The following is a 12008-nucleotide window of genomic DNA, read 5'->3' as shown; positions in this document are numbered from 1 at the left end:
TCTCGGGTGAATTGTAAACAGGCTGGCTGTGCTTGCTGCCTGCCAGCACAAGCCAGCCAATCTAGTGCAAAATCTCATTATCGGTCTTTTATTTTCAACTCACTCAAACTCTAGTACCATTCGAGTCTGCCAAAACTGCTGTTCTGTCTCTATAGAGGAATGGTCTTTTCTGCCTGAAGAGTACCTTTATCCCCATTTTGCTCTTTTTTTGTGCATGTATGTGCACATATAAGGGAGGGGTGGGAGGAAGAAACAGCTCCCCTAACAGACAGACATCCATTTCTCTTCCTAAGCTGGAAACCTATTTAAATCTGCTTGCTGGGAATCAGCCCTTCAGCTGATTCCCAACACATGCACAAGGTAGGCTGAGCAGCTCTGCTGAGTTTTTAAAGAGCCCATGCAGCCTGTTACACAGGGTTTGACATTTCTGATGCAAGACCCAGCTTTCTGCTGTTTGTGCCAGGCTACACTGATTCAGACTGGAAAAGTCTATACTGATTGTCTGCATCATTTCTTGCCTGGAGAAAACATCAACTGAATTGTTTAGTCATTTCTGAAATTAAATGTAGGAAGGGTATATTGTTTTTCAGAAGGAAAAAAATCAATCAAACTTTTTATGGAGGAAGTTTGCTTTGAAATTGAGCAAGGTAGGCCTTTGTTGGATGCTTTTCACTACACTAAAGAAAATATACTCTAATTTAGCCAAATTTTAGGGTATTTTAAATCTCAGCTTATGGAGACCCTTGCTACTGCTTAAGGGTTAAGACTGTCCCGGCGCAAGCTTATGCCTCTCACAGTTACAGCCCTGTTGTTTGTGCATCATTCCCACAGCTCAAATAAGGCTCTCCAGCCCCCCTCAGCTCCTCGCTGGGGCACACACGCTCCGTACAAAGCCACTACACATGCTGCAGCCCAGGATTACATGAGGGAGACAGAATTTCCAAATAATGGTTGTTTCCAGCTGCTACACGCTGAGCTGGAGCCAAGCAACAAGTGGAGAGCAGGGACACTTTCCTGCACTTTCAGTGACCTCTCTGCTGGCATCTAGGCAATGCGAAGGAAGAAGCTATCTGATTCAGAGGCAGGCAGAGCAAGAGCCTTGTTGTGGAGAACCAGCAGGCTGTACTGGAAGTAGGAGCATGTGGGATGAAAACCGGGACTTGCGGAAAAGGCAGATATTCAGCATTGATAGGACAGGAATATTATTTTGAAGCCACCAAAAAGAAATGACAACTGGCAGAGACTGAAGATCCAGAACAAGGATATTAGGGTTGTAGACTAAAGGGATGGTAGAGATGAATGTAGGATGGAGGAAACAAGTTGCTGAAGTACGTGTTCACTGTACTGGGGTACAAGAAAAAGAAACTGGTAAAGAAGTTGGGATGGAACGGGAAGGCTCACTGAGAATGCAGTCCCAGGAAAGAGACTGGCACTGGGAACCAGTGGTGGTGGGTAGTGCTGGCAAGTGGATGGAGTGAGCAGTCCTAGATGGGAGAGAGCCAGCCAAAAGAGTCAGGAGGGAATTCTGATTACCTGGGCAAGGAGACGGGGAGTAGAGGCTCAGTTGGGACTTTGAAACAAGGGGTTGTTTTTAATAAATGTCAGTGAACAAAAAAAATAGGGCAAGAGTTGCAACAAACGAAAAAGCAGCCAAATTATCTTCATGTTGTCCAAGGCCTTTAAGTGTTCGCTCTGAGAAGACAAGAGGGAGCCCAGGACATGAGCAGCCGCCCAGCCTGAACACAGGATCCACCCTCGCACCACTCACACGCCGGACTGTCTGCTGCAGCTCCTGCCGGCACTGTCAGACTGCACAGGGGACCGTGCCGTGCCTGCTTGACCGGCTCTAGCAGGGATGTGGGAGCCCACAGTGGGAAGGTTTGCTGATGGTGGCAGTTCATGGAAGTGGTGTTCCCGTTGGCACGGCGAGTGGATGAAGTCACCTGCTACGTGTGCATCTTTTCCAGGGTGGATTCTCTAGATCGTTTAGTGTGATTTTTACCCGCGCTCTGTTTGCCACAACTTGGTGATCAGGCTGTTTGCTGCATTCTGATGCCAGATATTAGCTGGAGAGGTTTCAACCATCTCGAGTAACAGTATGGCTTTTATTGATTTTAATCTACCAATAATATTCATGGGAAGATAAAAATGATGAAATCTTCTGCGGACGAAATGTATCACGGGCCACAGCACCCATCAAATGAGTAGCAAATAATGATTATTATACTTAGCACTGTTTTGTTGGGTCGAGTCTTGCGCTTATTTTGGGAATAGTTCCCGATCTTCCTCCTCTGACCAGTGCGTATGGCCATGACTGTGAATGCTCAAGCCAGGATGATCCTCTTACTTTGGATTGTGTTTAACAAAAACTCCATCTGTCTCCGGTTTTTCTGTGTGCAGAAGGTTGTTAAGCCACACAGCCTTTAGCATACATGATGCTGGTCTTCATTACTGTCTGCAGTGACATGTCACCATTTTGGTTGAGCCAATCTACTGCCATTTAAGATCAACCAGGTACCATCAGCATTTAAGAGTCTCTTATATGTGGTCTTGTGTAGACCATGAACAAATACGTTCAGTAAGGCTGGTGCTAGCACAGAGCATTGTGGAAATCACTCCTCTGGAGCTCCAGGGGTGGGTTTGTGACCCACAGCCCCGTGAAAGCTTTTACCGCAGGCTAACACCTCAGTTGCCATCGATACTCCTTGAGGAGGGATGACTGAAGGCTAGTGGATGAGTACGTCAGGTGGTACTGGGGGTTACTTTGAGCTGAAGTCAGCTACACTTTTTCTCTTGATGGTCCTTTTTAACATATTTAGCGAATGTGATCGTGTTCATATTTCATTCTGGCAGGAAATCTCACAAAATGTCACTCATGAGACCTTACAAGGACGTGCCAGGAATGGTGCCTGTCCTGCCAGGAGCACCGGCTCCAGGCGCGGGTGGCTGCAGCTCAGGAGTGCGCTGGGCAGTGCTGTTGAAGTGGCACCTTTGTCTTCAGTAGCTTTTTGCCATATCGTGTGAATCCAGCCCTGCAGCATGAGGCAGGTGTGGAGATGGACAGAAAGTGCTAACATTTCCAGTTTCTGTAGCAGTTGCAGCATTACATTGTCAAACCTGAATATTACAATAGGTTAAAATTATCCCCCTAATTTAATTTTGTGATTCTTAAGATCTCCTTTTTGCTGGTAGCACCTACTGCTGTATGTCATTTATTATGTTCAAAGCACAGTTCCTGAATGTCTCAGCTACAGCTGTCTGAGAGTGTCTGCAAATCAAATCCTAGGTTATCGAGTCAGCACCCAAAATGAAGGATATGAAATTAAAGACTAACACAATAAGGACCCCTCTGCAGGAACTCTCTTGCAGAAGCAGAGCAGACTCTGGTCCTCCAGGGAGAGCGTTCTGCTATCTTAATTGTAAAGCAATCCTGTTTCTTTATGCAGTCGCCTGTGTCATTCACTGTTCATTTTCCACTTTCAGCAACAACGGGAACAAGGGTCTGGCAGACAACAGTTGCTTTTGGTTCAGAAACGTATTCCTACCCACAGCAGGGTTGAAAAACAAATCTGCAATGTTGTAAGTAAAAACTATGCTAAAAGTTAAAGTTACAAAATTAGCTTTGCCCAGTTGTAATGGTTGACTGTGCAACATTAATATTGTTTGAAAGTATTTTTTTCTGAATACAGATACATTTATGTGCTCTACCTGTTTGTCAGCTCACATTCTTTCTCATCTCAGGAAATGTTGAGGAAAAATTACAGGAGATAGGAAAAACAGGGAAGTTAATTTGGACTAGTCCATGCAGGTAGCTGGAACGTGCCAGCATTACCACTTCACTTCCATTTACAATAGGAAAGCCCAACAGAAAGGGTTAAAGGACATTTTTGCAAAGAAACTCCTGGAAGCAGCTACATTGCGGTAAGCATAAAACTACACGTATGCTGTTTTATAAGAGAGGTTATAGTCCCTCTATATAAGGCTTCTGCACCAATAAAAAATGATTTGGTTTTATAAAAAAAGATTGAAAGGTAGACTTAAAGTAAGTTGACTAGTCTTTTCTTCAACTTAATAATTCACATGAAATTCTGGAAACGCCAGATCTGATCTTGTAGCAAATCATGGTGGTTTCTATCATTGAACAGAGCAGAGGGAGGGAGGTGGAACTATCTGGTTCCAGGTTGTTTATGCTGTACGGGCGACAGCACTTTGCGTGCAGTCAGTGCATCTCTGTGCAGATGGTCTTTAGTATATTCTGCTTAAGGTACTATCTTAGGGAGCTCCTGCTTTTTGCACTGATTGGGTGGGAGCTCAGAACCACTGTCCTCCCTGTGGCACTTGCCAGACACAGCATCAGAGCTGAAGAGTTACGCAGTAGACAAATAAAATGCAAAAACACTGAGGAAAACTTGTGGACTGACTATGCTGCTTACTAAACCTGTTTGTCTTTCTAGACAAAGCAAAGGCTGATGAAAAAGCCTCTTCTATAAAAACAAAACCATCTTGTGTGTGCTATGTAATGTTTTCCTTTCAGAATCGGGTTGGCAGTGTCTCTTTAATGTGCAGCACTGTGAACTTAAAAGAAATCTCATTATCAGCCTTCCTAGCCTTAAGCACTTCATCAAGTATTCCATGATTGCTGGCTTGCAGATGCTTCAGTTAAGGTGCTGGGTGGTGGGGTTTTGTTTGCGTTCCCTTAGGCCCTTTTCTTGTTTTTGTACGTGGCTATAAATACCTTACCCCTGAGAAAAGACATGAAAGTAATCATATAGACATTAATTATATGCCATATGATTTTTTTTTCAAATTCTGGAGTCACAAAACATAACTTTTAATTACCCATTTTTGGTTTGGGAATAGTAGTTTCTTCTTCAGACGTATATCAACATGATCAGAAATATGTATAATTTCTTCTCCAGAATTCTTGATTTCTCCCGGCCAACTTTTAATAAACAAGGAAACATTTATGCCTGAATCAAAGAGTTATGCACCCCTGAGTAAGAGTTCCAGTTCCTCTGTTGTGGGTCTCAGCACTGTACATCTATCATGTATTGTTCACAGAGATCCTCAAGATAGAGATCAAAAAATTTGAGTATAGTTCATTTCAGTTCATTTTTAAACTTCTAAATTAAAGACAGAAAACTTAATTCCAGAGTAGTCATATCCAACTGACTAGGAAAGTAACTCTTTTTTATCCCTTCCCTTACCCCAAGATAGTTGGTACAACAAAACCATATAACTTAATTTAAACTACATCCAGATAATATTACATGCTCTTGTTGTATATTCCGGAGAAGACTCCTTTTTGCAAACATTTTTGCAAAATCCAAGCATGTGACTTTAGACTGACAACAGGTATTTTGGGTAGGTAACTTTGATCAAAGTAGAAACTAGGAAGGTCCCATTGGTGTCAGAAACAGCTACAAGTTGCTGAGATGGGGTTTTCAGACTGGGGATCCATTGCAGCCAGGATTCACTGGTTGCATTACTTCAGATTTCAAAACTACCTCTTGCAGTTCCGTTCCCATCACCATGCAGAAGATTATTGCAGAGTGCGGGAGCGTGTGTAATGACTTCACCCCACGGCTGTGGAGCCTCCACTGTGCTGAAGCCTTTGAAATAGCTGGGTGGAGGAGGAGGATTTTGCAGAGACTTCTGAAGGTATCCTAAAGACTTTTAGCCTTTGATGTGATTGGGTTAACCCAATTCAGTTTCTCACTACATGCAAAATATTATAAGATTTTCTAGAGTCTAGTTTCTTTCCCTTTTGTTTAGTTTCCAGAGAATCAAGGCTTAGACATCTGCGTCTTCCCAATAATTCTTGGATTTGTTAGCAAATTTCAATCAGAGCTGACATAGGTCTCAAAGATAAGTTTGAATTTCCTCAAAGGTAAGTTCGATTTTGTGAAAGCAAGTGGCTGATACAGGAAAGAAATCAAAACCAGTAACGGCACACCAAAAGGCTACAAGAGCTCAGCTATTATTAGATGTCAGGGAGTCCGTTCAGGGGAGCAACAGGTCAGACCCAAACCATCAGAAAAGCCTCCATCAGAATTTTTCATGAATGGAAAATGGGGGAATCACAGTACAGATCCTTGGTGTAGAGGGTGTTGTACTACGGCCATTTCTTTGTCCAATATGAAAGGAGAGACGGACCATTAAATATGATGTGTGTTGCTTCCTTTCCTTTCTGTCCTGTGCTGTCCCAAAATGGACCCATGAAATTTCATTCCTGCCTCCCAATTTACCTGCCAGAAGTTTATGGAATCTGATTTGAATTTCATGTATTTGCCATCCAAACCAGCAATTCAACTACCCTATGCCTGCTCTCCTAAATATATACCGTGAAAAAGCTATCCTGCGGTCATAGGCTATTTGCCTTTTAATTTGATTGCAGATGATCCTGCACTCACCTAAGACTGGCTGTGTCTCTTTCACACTTGCTCTCATTTCCTTGTCCAGGTTGTATTCTTATCAGGAAGACATTTGTCTGAATTAGTGGCACTCCCATCCTATGACCATAAATTGGTTTTCTCACTAATTTAATTCTTACCTTAAATTGAAAGTTCTCTGTTTCTCATGAATATGCTAAACTTGCTTGCTTTTCTAAGCTTTATATCTTTATAGAAATATAACTCTGGATTGTGACAAGTGGCTTTTGGGGTCCTTAGATAGGGTTTGGATGCCATAAATCCTGAAAGAATATTTGTAGCAATATTCGGCTATTAGAAATTGCTACTACTAGAAATACCAGACTGCCAAAGATTATGGATTAATCTGAAGAAAGAGCCGCGTCCTGGCAGGGTAGGGTTGGTGAGCACCGTGCAAATTACTCAGTTTTAAGCTGCTTTAGTGATCAGAGAATAAACCGCTGGGCTCAGAGAGAGAACTGGTAGTCACTTAGTGCGCAGGATATTTACTGTGTTTCTCCTCAGTTTCTAGTTTTGCAAACGCTGTGAGCACGTATCTAGAACGCGGGAAGGATACTGACTAATACGTGGATGATTGTGGAAGTGCTGGCTACCCTGGTCACAGATGTCTGTCTTTGGGAAAGACCAACATTTAAAGCCGTATAAAGGCATTTCAGTGAGTGTTTGAATTTTCAAGGCATTGAGCAACAATATCTCCCACCTGGGAAGAAAGGGCAAGAACATCAGTAGTGGCTGTTTTCAGCTACAAAGGTGTATTTTTATGGAAGAAAAGAGCCAATCAGCAATTTCCCAGTTTTTCACATTTTTAAAATATGGCTATATCTTGACATTCTAGCCTTTCCATGTCTGAAAATGAGCTTGAACTATGCTTTCTGCCGCTCTCAAAACTGTGTAATTCTGAATGGGCTGTCAGTGAACACCTATATTTTCCCCACCAGCAAACTGCTTCTATCTTAGCTTGTAGCCCACATGTTGGTCATTGGCTGTGGGCGTAGCAACCACAGACCCTCTGATCCCTTTCTCCCTAGTCTAGGTCTCTTTTGCTTCCTCCTTGTCTTTCACCAGCTCTGCTATATCACCGTCTTTGCCTTCTCAGCTCAGCCTTCCTCCCTTGTCCCACGGTGTCTGTCCAGACAGTGCCCTCGTGTCTTCTCTTCTCTCGCCTCTCCCTCTCCAGCCCATCCCTGCCTTGGGTGACCATTTTTCCTGGGTTGTCCCAAACCAGCAGCAGGGTCCAAAGGAGCAGGGGAGAAACTAGCTGAAGAAAACCACCTTGGTCAGCCCCAGACAAGCACAGAATCACTGAACGCAGGATCTTTGAAACACCAAGCTCTGAAGGTCTATCAAGACCAAACTGATCTTCCTCAGGCCTGTGACTCAGCCAGGCTGAGGTGGATTTCCAGAGTGGCTTAAGCAGTTCTCCTGCCAAATTTCAAGCTTTTCCTCCGAAGTATGGGGCCTTTGGGACTGTCTAAAGAAGAGGTTGCCTTTTTTTTTTTTCCTTTTTAATGTGGGGGAAACAGCACATTTTCTCTTATACTTGTTGAAGAGCAAAACCATGTTGGCTGAAATTTTTATACACGCTCAGTCTGAGGCAATTCTTGATACACGCACACACGCATCACACGTATCCAGCCTTAGGCAGACACCTGCTACGGAAAATGTGAGTCCTGGTGGATTAAGTCTGACAATGGCATCAGCAATGGAAAATGTGGTCTAATAGTGGGAATTTCAGGCAGCATTTAGCAGGTGAGTTTTCCCAACACCACCCTAAATTATCCCTCCACTGAAAAGCTTTTAAAATATTCAACAAACTTATTTGTCCTTTGCAGTAATTTTCCTCTTAAAAACTTCTGGCATGCACTTGTTCATATAAAATAACGATTTGCGGAAATAGAGGAAGTTAAAATCCCACCCATCCTTTTCTCTCCTGGTTTATTTATTTTCCATGTGAGATTAATGAGTTTCCTGCAACAGGGCGAGATCCGCTCACACGTTGTGCAGATAAGTTAATATTTATTTCCTTTTCCAAAGTCAAGCAGACACCTTCGTGTTCCCTGTTTTTTAAACACAGAGATCAGTGTACAGTATGTCAAATGATACTAAAATCAGCCATTCTAAATTATAAAACGCTACTTTTACATTTCCTACTGCTGTCAAGCAGACTGGTAAATCAGGCTGAGCTGTACTGCTGGATGCTGACACCGAAGCTTAATTTAACTGGCATAATTTATTTTACCAGCAACTACTTTGGAAAGAACATGTCTGCTTCTTTAAAGGACTTTCTTTAGTGCCTGTCTCGTATCAGGCTCAGCTGCTGCGTGCAGTGGAGCTCTCGGAGGCGGTTTCCTACAGATTTTTCTCCCACGTCCCGCTTTCCCTCCCAGTTCCTTCCTGCGTCCCCGTGCCATCGCTCCTTCCTGCGGCATCCCCAGGTGCCTGGGGATCCCCTGCGGCAGAGCGGAGGTGCTCACCCCTCCTGCCCTGGTGCAGCTGCGGTGGCCGAGCCCCCTCTCCAGCGGGTCCAGTTGTCATTGCTCTGCCTGCTGGGGAGGCTGGGCATCCACCTCTCCTGTATCCAACTACCAGGTTTCACTTTTGGACTCACTCTGTCACATGCCAGTAAATGGGCAAATGGCGGGTGGCAGGAGGAAGGCTGGGGAGGAGATGTGATGGGCAGACAGGGTGAATGTACACGCTACATTTCCTAGTGAAACCGGGTTAAAAAGGAGCTCCATATTGCCAGGGCATCATGTAAAAGAATTACATATGAGAAATGCTTGTGTGACTTGATTCCAGAGCCAATGGATATTTATACTGTTATTTAACCTCTCCTTCTTCCAGGGTCAGCCTTGGTGCATCACTTACAGCTCCGTCCTCTCTCTCTCTGGTCAACCCCCCCCCCCCCGCTTAATAACCCAGAGGAGAAAAGTCCTCTTTTTCTTCACATATGATTTTAAGTTTTCTGTTTTAAAAGGTACGCTGGATAAGCAATATGAAAAAGTTAGAGCTGTCTCAGGCCCCTGAGTTTCTAACTCCCTGCTGCGGGAAGTGTGAATCGGGGCAGTGCAGCGGCAGTCGGTGGAGCTGTGCCAGTGTAAACGAGGGGAACTATTCCAACCATGTGTGCAAACTTCACGAGAGATTTACTCACCTTCTGAAACCAAAGAGCTGAAAGTTCATTCCTGTTTCACTTATCTGCCAAGGCTGAAGTTCAGTAATTCATACTTTTACCATAATAAATAATGAAACAGCTATAACAGAGCTGGGAAGGCTTTGATTAGGCATTTTATAGCAAGTACAAGAAAAACACTGAATCTTGTGCTCAGGAACTGGCAGCTACAAGAAGCAGGAATGTCTTGATTCAAACATGTCTGTACTTAAAATTTAAAAAAAAGAAAAAAGAAAACAGAAAAAGAAACCTGGAGGGTTTCTTTCCTATGACTTTACAGGCAATACAGTAACCCTGGCACTTCAATAAGGGAGCTGTCATAGATACAGCTTTCATTGTCTGTGCTCCCACTGCCACAGATAAAGAATAAATGAGCCTCTGGCTCACTGTGCCAGTGCAACATGTCCCTTATCTGACACCCCAGTCTCAGCGAGAATGAATTTTTCAAGACACATGCTAACCGCAATTGAGAATTTCAGGGCAAATAACAGGCAGGCAGTGTTATTACTACATTACCTGTATCCCTCATACTTCAGAAGCCTGTGTTTGAAAAGCAGACCTGTTATTCTGAGCAGTACGAGTAGTGAATGCTGCATTATACAGCCTCACAGAGAGCAACCTGCAGGTTCAAAGGGTTGCCTGGATCTCAGCCCTTCCACTCCATTAGAGGCAGTGGGAATTTTGGAGCTAGTGCTTTGCATCTCTCTGAAAAGGGGCCTCCTTCCTCAGAAACAACAGGCTGGAAGAAATCAGAACGGGAGGATGACTCAAGCCCCCTTGTCATTTTTTAAAGAAAAGAAAGCATAGATGGTTGCAGAAGTTCGGAGAGGATTGTAAAGTCTTTCAGAAGTGCCCTGAGGCTCCCAGGAAGGGTAAGGACTGACAGGGCTCATAGTTTTATGACGTCAAGCAGGGACTAAAAAGGAAGAAAGCCCGTCGTACCCTCCTTTTCTCTTTTCCATACTCATTAGTAGCACATGATTGAGAACTAATGGAACAGCTCAAAAATGCTGCTGCTGTGAAGGTACAGGTTGGGAGAGAATTTCTCATTGAGAACGTAAGTATGTTTTTTACAAGAAAGACACCATCCAAATTCTGGAGATGCAACAGTGAACCATGAAGGAGGTTGTAAGTATTTTCCCCATAGCAAGCCATTTTGATTTTTCACCCTTAATTGCAGTCTTTTTGGAGGTAAGTTCTCAGGCAATTTACTTTTAAGATTTGAGAGTTGCAAGTGAAGACCAATGAGACCTAGAAACTTGTTTGCTTGTTTTACATCTGGCCTCAGCCTTAACTTTTAGTAACCCGATTATTTTGATTAACAGTTCCTGAAACTGGGTTACAATGGGCTGCGAGGACTTGACATGCTGCAACACTGCAGCTGCAGAGCCCACAAGGAACAGGAGAGGGACATGGCCAGTGAAAAATGAACTCTTAGATCAGGGGTTTGTGAAATTTGCTCAACAAAGACCTTATATATTTTTATGGGACTAGTTCCCCTGTCTTTTTTGCTTTGTAACCCCTGGGTTACACTCCCAGCTAAGTGCCTGACTTGTGGACTACAGACTCTGGCTCCATTATGTTTCCTCTTCCTCTAGCCATGTCACTCTTGGACTTGCACTGACCTTGTTTCAAAAAGAGAGAGGGACTTTGTTCACTTCCCACATAATTTTGTAGCCTACTAACTTATATTCCTTGGAACCACTGATTTAATTTTTTTCAGCTGAGAAGGGAATTAAAGCGGGCTCTTACTTCCAGAGCAAGAGCCCTAGACTCTAGGCTGTAATGCAAACAGTAGAAGGTACTCCCTGGTGTGTTTTGAAATGAAAGTGGCCATGGTTGCTTCTGTCTTAGATGGGAAGAAGACACGAGCTGCTCAGTTCAGCAAGGTGGCTGCATCTCTGGACAAGTGTGGTAATAGAAGTTTGGATACAAATGACGCTCAGCTGCCCATAAACCCATAAACTCATTAACTCGGCTGCCCATAAACTCAGGCACGTAAATAGGGCTTTTTGTGATTGATCTCTCGGGCTGAGGCGACACAAATTCTCCCAGGCTTTGCTTCAGTCATGTAGAGCTTTTTCTTGGACCTCTCCCACTGAAGTTGTCCTGCCTTCCAGATAGTGAGCCTGAGAGTCCTCTCTGCCACCTCAAACAAAACTGAGTAGTTCTGGTCTCAACCGTAACAAAGCCTTTCTCTGCAACTTTCCTGTGTTGTCCTCTAGTGCATGCCAAAGCTCAAGGCTGGATGCCTGGTCTGGTGTGACCAACTGATGATAGTGGTGCAGGTAGCAGCTCTTTCCACATTTCCCACCACCAAACTCAGAGACTTCTCTGAAACAGATGTAAACATTCATTCCTCCTGGAACAATCTCTAGGAAAAAGGACCCAGAGAGGCTTTTTGT

Source organism: Chroicocephalus ridibundus, chromosome 2 (assembly GCF_963924245.1).
Source record: "Chroicocephalus ridibundus chromosome 2, bChrRid1.1, whole genome shotgun sequence".
Taxonomy (NCBI): Eukaryota; Metazoa; Chordata; class Aves; order Charadriiformes; family Laridae; genus Chroicocephalus; species Chroicocephalus ridibundus.
Note: the sequence above shows the minus strand (reverse complement) of the source record.